This window comes from Teleopsis dalmanni, chromosome 1 (genome assembly GCF_002237135.1).
Source record: "Teleopsis dalmanni isolate 2A chromosome 1, ASM223713v2, whole genome shotgun sequence".
NCBI classification, from domain to species: Eukaryota; Metazoa; Arthropoda; class Insecta; order Diptera; family Diopsidae; genus Teleopsis; species Teleopsis dalmanni.
This window is the reverse complement of record NC_051846.1, coordinates 12,226,099-12,235,366: the sequence shown is the minus strand read 5'-3', so window position 1 is coordinate 12,235,366 and position 9,268 is coordinate 12,226,099.

Genomic DNA, 9,268 nt, shown 5'->3' with positions numbered 1-9,268 from the left:
ACTTTTAAATAGATTCTTCTCATCATAAAGTGGTGTCGCTCTTGGCAAGAAAAAATTAACAATAATAGGATTAGATTATTTTATTATAATACTGTTATATTCTTAATAACTATAATAATAATTTATTTTAATTATGTTGCATACATATAAAACATTGCTATATATGTTAATAATAACTCTATAATCTTATTAAGAAAAGATATTCTAATTTTATAGCAATAATATTATATAATTATAATATAATATAATTGAATATTATATTATCCAGGTAGAGGAGTTTCTAGTATATTGTTGTAATATGTTATAATTTATGTACAAGATAGATTATACTAAAGATTGTTTCGGTAAATTATAAGTATAGTCAGAAGTGGTTAAGAAGGTCAGGTAAACACTCAACAAATATCCACATTGAAGCCCAGGCTTAACACTGTTTCTGTTAGTGACTCTCATATTAACAATAATTATAAATGTGTGGCGACTATACAGGTAGAAAACTAACCTGAACATTTTTGAATTATGTTTTTTTAGCTATTTTTAAATGGACTGATAGCAATAATGACCTGGTGTTTTAAACGTCATTGTAATCTTTGGAATGATTTGTACCTTAGTTTGATTAATTGCACTACGTACTTTACATTTTTGACATTGGATGATAAAGGATTCAAAAATTATTCCTTTTTGACTTTTGTATCTTCAGTATAAGTGATAATTATAGTATATTTTCAATTTTTTTCAATTGTTTTCAATTTTCACAATATATAGTAATCACATAAGAAACCAAATATATATCTTTACACATTTTCTAAACTTCTTCTTCTTTCATATGTATTTACTTTTGTTACCACAGCAATTACGTGCTAATATGTATATAAAAATAAAATGTGTATTGAAATTTTAATAGTTACTCAAGTTTCATACATTATCTATGTATTCCCATTAAATAATTTCTCAATAATTGGATCATATCATCTCCAAGTCTAGTTTTAGACCACAAAACTGAGACTATAAGCAGGGAATATGTAAATAGCATAAACAGTTTTTAATTAATTTTGATATAATACAAAGGAAATATACTATATGCTGATAATTTTGCTGTTAAAATACATATATAATAAAATAATACCCATATGTTCACTTATCAGATACTTGTAATCCAAAAAACATTGATAAATTTTTATAAAGAATTTGTGAAAATCCAAATTACCTGAATGAAGGTTTGTGGCAGTATCGAGATTTTTTTAAATTCGTTGTAAAAATTCGCTATTAATCTATCTTTTTTTTTTCAATACATTTGATAGTATTTTTTTTTTAATTATTCGTTAGATTGTTATTCGCTGAGTTTAAGTTAGAATTTATTATTTTCACAGACTTAAATTTTAATTTATAAATGCACAATTTTTCTTTATTCCACTTTTCCACTCACTAGCAACTGGACTCGGACACCTTTCAGAGAAACCTTCTAAATGGCGCAAATGCCTAACACACAATAAATTTTCATTTAAAAACTGAAAACAGAAATCATCCCTTCGTTTTCCACTTCATTCATACATACAGAAAATTTTCCGTAGGGTAAGTGGCAAGTGGTGCCACAACTGCTAGTGCCACATGTATTCGCAACTACAAGATGCATCGGAATGCCTAGCCACCCTACAGAGTGGAACGAAATGCAAAAATACAAAATTCATTTTTTTTCTTCTTCTACTCCATTCACTCTATTCTATGTACACAAACAAATGCGTGCAAAACGTATCTTCAAAGGTAAACAAAATGTTTTTGTTTATGTGAAGAAATGTCAGATACTTTCTCACGATTACAAAAACAACTGTGTTGGCATTTTCATTTTCCAACTGACGTATCTAGCGCATGTGGATAAGTAATTTTAATTTGTTTGCTATTAAATACTAGATGGTGCTACAATGCAGTTTGCAATATTTGTTGCATACTTTTAGGTTGCCGCGAGTAATTATATCTGATATATAGAAAATGATTAATAAACTGATAGTAAATGTTTAATGCTTTTTCTCTCATTCTCTCAGAAATTAAGATCTATCAAATAGAATTATTCAGTACTACTGATAGAAAAATTCTTTTAGTATTAATTATGAACAAAAATCAGTAGAAAACATAAACTTTCCAGAAGATTTTTTAATTATGTGTTCTAAAGTTAACTCTAGCTATTAAATGGAGTGATAGCAATATTGATTTAGCTTTTTAACATCATTATAATATTTGGAATTCCTTCAATTCTTTTAAACTTAATATCATGTTTCCACTGTAGCTTAAGTAACGTACGTTAATCAAATTCTTTTGTGGTCGTTTCCATTGGCATAAACTGTTTTATGCATATGAAAATACTTTTATCTGTAAAAAACTTTTAGGATAGCTTTTTTTTACTGCTATTTGATTTATATCGAACTGAAATGAATAATTATTGGTAAATAATATTCAATATTTTATGATGATATCAAATGTATACTTGATATATAAACTCATTTATATATTTTATAAATAAATTATTAATTTTATTTATAAAAAATAAACATCAAAAAAATTCTTGCTTCTTGTTTGCTTAAATTGCTACATTTTTGTTTATTTACATATTACTTAATGTGTGAAATATGCCCAACTTCGATCATTGCCCTTTTGAAAAATATATTCCGCAATATAGCATTCGTTATTTTTGATATAATTTTCCTCGATTTATTCTTGATTAAGTTAAAAAGCACGAAAGTTTTTTGTATGGTTAATTGAATTACATTTGCGAGTTAAATAAATAAAATGCTTTAATGAAGGCAGTGGGAAGATATTGTAACTCTCATTTATGATTACTTACTCAATGTTTCCAGTGACAAGGCTGGAAACATTATTATTACTTTTTCATCAACACACAAAGGCTTAATTCTAATTAAAATTTGAACATTGAAATCTTTTCCAAAAGACAAATAATTGCTGTTATTTTCTTCATTTCATATCATTATGGCTCTAATTTCATATCATATTATTATGACTTTCTGGATATCCTACAGATTAACATCTTATCTCCTTGCTTCAGACAAGGAGGCACTACTAAATATTTGTCCCTGAATATTTGAATGGAATCTTTTCTATCAGTCATTTATAAAGTTCATTTTATTCCTTTCCTTCTATCTCTTCTTCAAACTTTGCTTACTAAATATTGTGTCTATCTGCACTTGAATATTTGAATGGAATCTTCTCTATCGGTCATTTATAAAAATCATCTATAAACTATTCATTCTTCATTCATAAACGTAATTCATTCCTAAGAGGTCGCTATTAAGGGCTTGAAGTCCCGAACATTGGATTTTGATGTTTTCCACTTTTTGGATAAAAAAAGTTTGTTTATTTTTTATAAACCAGTAATTTGTTAATTGTTAATTCTTAAAAAAGTAACTTTATAAATAGGAAACATATATAGTGCGTTATATTATTTTTATTCAAAAATCAGAATGCCCCCTATAGTGTGGTAACTTTTATAGCTCCGATTATATCGTTTACGTCATAATCTATAAACCATAAATCACTTTGTTCCTTCGTTCCAATTTAAGCGGAAGATTGCAGCAGCCATGAATTAAATTTTTTTATCAAAAAGCATAGCCTTTCACTGTTTTTAGTAAATCTTAACTGTCCAAAACGAATTTTTAAAAAAAAATTGAAGCTATTAATATATGAGAATAAAAATAGAATTAATATAAACCTAACATTATATAGTGGATTTAAGTAAAGAGCTTTCGATCAATTTTAACCTATGCTGTTATTGTATTGGCTAAAAATACAGATCTTGAGATTACTCAAGTGGAGTTAAAAAATAAACAGCAAATGGGGTGAAGAATCTCAGTTGAAATCTTTTCCAAAACATTTGAGGATATCCAGCAGATTTGTCCAGAGTACATATAGTAGTTAAGGAGTAGCACTGGTAATTACAATAAAGGTTTGAGAAAATAAAAGAACGACTGCAATTTCCAAAAACTTACAAAATTTTCAGACCTATCCGTGAACTCACTCACTGCTATTGATTTAGACAACAGGTTTGTGGTTCAATTAATTCTTTTTTTTTTTTTTTTTTTTTTTTTTTTTTTTTTATTATTATTATTATATAAATACAATCTGTAAAAGAACATTCAGTATTATTTATGAACATAAAAATAGAAAAAGTGATTTGTAGACATGTGCGGGACACTCAGTAGTAAACACCGCTAAAGATTAAATTACAACTAATAATAATGATGACTAATAATAGTGAGTAAATAGTTGGCTATATAAATATTAAATTTCAGTGAGTTTACAATTACGATTCACGTGTTTAGGGTTCTACTTGGCAAGTCCGACGTAGAAAATCTTCTTAGTCGACGTGGATGATTGATATCTGATAGTAGCTCGTGTGCCAGTGGGTTCGGGTGATTTGATAGTCTTATACGATAGTTTTTGCTGACTGTTTGTATTGTTTCAAACACTGATGGGACGTGGAGATCGCGCTGTAAAGTGCTATTTGGAATATACCATGGAGCAGCCGCACATAAACGAAGTATTTTTGATTCAAATCTTTGCAATATCGCTATATTAGATTTTGCAGCTGTTCCCCAGATCGAGACACCGTAGGTCCATATTGGTTTTAAAATAACTTTATATAAAAGTACTTTATTGTTCAGTGATAGTTTTGAATTTTGGCAAAGAAGCCAGTGCATGGAGCGCATTTTTAAACCCAGTTGCTTGCGTTTCGTAAATATATGATGTTTCCAGGTGAGACGCCGATCAAGATGAACACCTAGATACTTCACGTGATCGGATTGTGGTAGTACGTTATTATTTAGTGTGACTGGTGGACAGTAACCATTGCGAAGAGTGAATGTGATTTGTGCAGATTTGGATTCATTAGCTTTAATGCGCCATTTGTTTAGCCACACTTGGATGCTATCTAGGTTTGTTTGCAACTGACTAGAAGCGACTGTTGGGTTTTTGCTTTTAGCCATGATCACTGTGTCATCGGCAAAAGTTGCGGTATATGTTGATGGGTTAAGTGGTAAGTCAGCTGTGAACAGTGTGTAGAGGGTTGGACCTAGTACACTCCCTTGTGGAACTCCAGCTTTTATCGGGAAGATTTTCGTATTATAGTCTTCTATTTTAACCATGAAATATCGGTTATTGATATAAGACTTAAGTAACAAATAGAAGCTGTGTGGTAGATGTAATTTCAATTTGTAGAGCAGTCCGGTGTGCCATACCTTGTCAAATGCTTGCGTTATATCGATAAATGCTGCAGTGCAGTATTCTTTTCTTTCCAGTCCATTTCTTGCATATTGATAAACACGATTTACCTGTTCAATGGTTGAGTGGCGGTTTCGAAAGCCGAATTGGTGAGCAGGAATTAGTAAGCGACTTTGGGTGATCTGGTTAAGACGCTTTAAGAGTATTTTTTCGAAGACTTTGGAGAGCACCGGAAGTAAGCTTATAGGTCGATAAGATGTAACTAACTCTAAAGGTTTACCTGGTTTTGGTATCAGGATAATTTGGGCTACTTTGCATTGACTTGGATAGTATTCTTGACATATAATAGCATTAAAAAGTTGGTTGATGAAAACAAGACCAATGTTTGGAAGCTCTTTCAACACTTTGCCAGTAATCAAATCGTACCCAGGAGCCTTTTTGGTTTTAATTTTAGTCTTAATTGTCCATTTAATTTCTTGTATTGTGGTTTTAGGAACCGGGAAGTCCATTTGATGTGGTGTTTGCAGGAAAGACTCAATTTCAGTGTCGTCTTCATAACTTATGCACGGGTACGGTTGAAATACACCTTGAAGATGCTCTGCGAAAATTTGAGCCTTGTCGATTCTGGATCTAGCCCACTGTCCATTATACATTTTGAGTGGTGGAATGTGTGGCGTTGATCCATTCAGCTTACGAGTGGCCCGCCATAATGAATAGTCGGTTGCTTCACTGGGAGACAATGCAGATAGGTATGTTTCAATGTTTTTGTTTTTGTTCTCCCCTAGGGTTTCTTTAAGTTTTTTTATCGCTTCATTCAAACGTCTTTTGTCTTCACGATTTTTTGTTATTTGCCAAATTCGTCGCAATTTACGTTTCTGAAGTAGCTGTTCCTTTATGCCTCTGTCTATGTGTTCTTCTTTGTATTCATTAAAATGCATGGTTGAGTTCCACGCGGCATTCTGTACGGTTGTATTAAATTGCTCGACCGCAGATTCGATATCGGTACCGGTTTTGAGTGGGATGTTGGTTGTTAAATTTTCATTTATGATGCTTCTGAAAATACTCCAGTCTGTTCTTTTGTTGTATAATCGAGGCTCTTTGTTCTTTACAAAAATTTTAGAGTTCAACTCCATAATAAGGGGAGAGTGGTCTGAGGAAAGATCTAAACTGGAAAGAATCGATAATAGTGAGCTTGAAATGCCTTTAAATATGCAAAAATCGATCACGTCTGGAACTTTATTGTGGTCTGTTGGCCAGTAAGTTGGTTCACCAGTTGATGCGTGAAGCAAATCGTTGGCCTGCATAGTCTTAAACAATTCGCGTCCTCTAGGTGTGATTAGTCTGGAGCCCCAGTGAGTATGCTTTGCACTGAAGTCCCCAGCAGCTATAAATGTTTGACCAAGCGTGTGGAAAAATTCCTCAAACTGATGACTTTTAATTTTTTGGTTTGGTGGGCAATAGATAGAGGCTATACATATTGGACCTTTATTGTTTTTAACTGTTAATGATATTGACTGAAGAAATGGTTTTTCGTATTTGTTGTGCACAGAGTGATCAATATCGCTTTTCACGATTATCGAGCTCCTCCGCGAGCATTTCCAGATGGGTGGTTGGCATCGTATATAGAATACTTCGGAATTCTGAGATGGCTTCTTTGGTTGAAGTGGGTTTCTGATATTAACATAATATCAATATTTTTGTCAGTGAGGAAAGTCTGTAGTTCACTGCTATGTTGAGCTAGCCCATTAGCATTCCAGAAAGCAATTTTAAACGCACTCATTATTTTGATGTATTAGCGACGAACGCTGTTAAAATATTTAGCATAGTACTCATTTGTTGCATTAGTGTTTTAAGCATTACTTTCAGCTCTGACATATCGTTGTTTTCTGATCTTGTTTGTGGTTCACTAGTGATGGTTTGGCCGTTGCTTACGACATTAGAGTATGTTCGACCAGCTTGAACGAACTCTGCGCGTTGGTGGACTAGTGGTTTCTTTTCTTCGGAGCGGTGGAAACGCTTTTTGTTGAAGCTGCCTGTATACTTCACAGCCCTTGTAATTAGCGGAGTGATTTCCGTTGTATAATACACATTTTACTTCATTGTCGACTACATTACGAGTACACTCTGATGTCAAGTGATTACCAGGGCATTTTACACAACGGGGCGTTCGTTTACAGTAATGCTTTGTATGACCATAACGCTGACAACGAGAGCATTGGGGAATTTCGCGTTTTTTTCTTGGAGCTTCAAAAGTGATTTTTGTATGCATTAGGCTGTTACAATTGAAAATATTCTTGTTTGTATCTGATGGTTTCAAACCAATAAAAAATAACGGAAGTGGATTTTTGGTTGTTCGTTGACGTATATTACTTATATTGGCCACCTTAAAGCCTAAGCTATTTATCGCCTCTTCGATTTCACCGACTGGCATAGAAGGATGCATGCCTCTCAATACAACGTTAAAACTTCTGTCTTGTTTGAGTTTATAGGTATGGAACTCAGTTTTTTTGGCTTCAAGAGCCTTAGTGATTGCAGAGTATTTTTCTGGGCTACTAGGCTGTATTTTAACCTCATTGTTGGCAAGTATTTTAAAGTTATATTCATTAGGGGCTATTTCGTTCAGAAGCTGCCTTAATGGTTGTATATTACCGACTCCTGCAACAAATATTGGGGGAGGCTTCGAGATTGTAATTTTTTCATTTTGCTCAATGGACTTTTCTGATGAATGAGAGTCTTCATCTAGCACGGAATATCGGTTAGAGTTTTTTTTGAGTTCAGTTGACAACCAATAGGTATCCAGCTTCTTTTGTTTGAAATTTGAACTTTGTCGAGCTCCTTGGGGACTTGAACGACTTCTTTTTGACGAGTTTACCCGTTGCCATACTGGTTGCGTTGTTTCACCAAATCTTTTTGTATAAATGGAAGTGTTTATTGGCGTGCTTTTGACGCTACTTACCGATTGAGTGTCGCTTTCTTCGTCACCAGTGTATTTCCACATTTTTTTTTGGCTAGAATTGGTGTTGTTTGCGTTTTTTGATGAGAAGCTCATTGGATTACTAATTAATTTTATTTTATTAGCTATGGCAATTTCACTAGCTATTTTTGATATATTTCCTTCAGTAATTTCTTTATGTAAAGGTTTGGTTGTGGATTGTTCATTTATTTTAACGTCCTCTGTACTTAGCATTATATACCCATTTAGACCATTTTCACTAATTTGAGAATGCCGTCGTATAACTTTTTCGCTCATATAATAGTTTTCAATATATTAGCAGTTTGTTCATTTAATTATTTAAAAAATTTAATATATATAATTAATAAAATTTATTTTTTTAAAAACACTTAAAACTTATACTGTGGCAACACCACATTTACAATTTTAAACTTTCGTTAACTTTCATATGCTTTCTCTATCAGCTGTTATGAGCAAACTCAATTTTTGTTTTTGTTTATTTTGCAAAAGTAAAAAATTAATTTTGTTAGAAAGAAATTATTAAATTACAAAAAACTGAAATTTAGCGTTTAATATCGGGCACCGTTTTTAATAATTTTGTTTTATTTATAATCATAGCTCGATTGTTCATACATTGAAATTTAAAATTAGCTTTTTTCCGATTAAAAAACAAAACAATTAAAAGAAGTTGCGGAGTGATCACCTTGCGCGCCAAAAATTTTTGAAAAAATTATTAAAATTGTAAGTTATTAAACTATTGAAATTATAAATTATTAAAAATTATTAATATTATAAATTATTAAAATTATAAATTATTTAAATTATTAAAAATTATAAATTATTAAATAACAATTATAAATTATTAACTGTATTCACTGTATATATCCATAGCCGTATAGAGTATTAAAACAGAGTACCTTGTAACACCGCTACTTGCACCGCTACTAATACTGCTTCTTGCACCGCTACTAATACTGCTTCTTGCACAGCTACCAATACTGCTTCTTGCACCGCTACCAATACTGCTTCTTGCACCGCTACCAATACTGCTTCTGGTTTTTATTTATTCTAGTTTTTATATTTTTTTCTTGG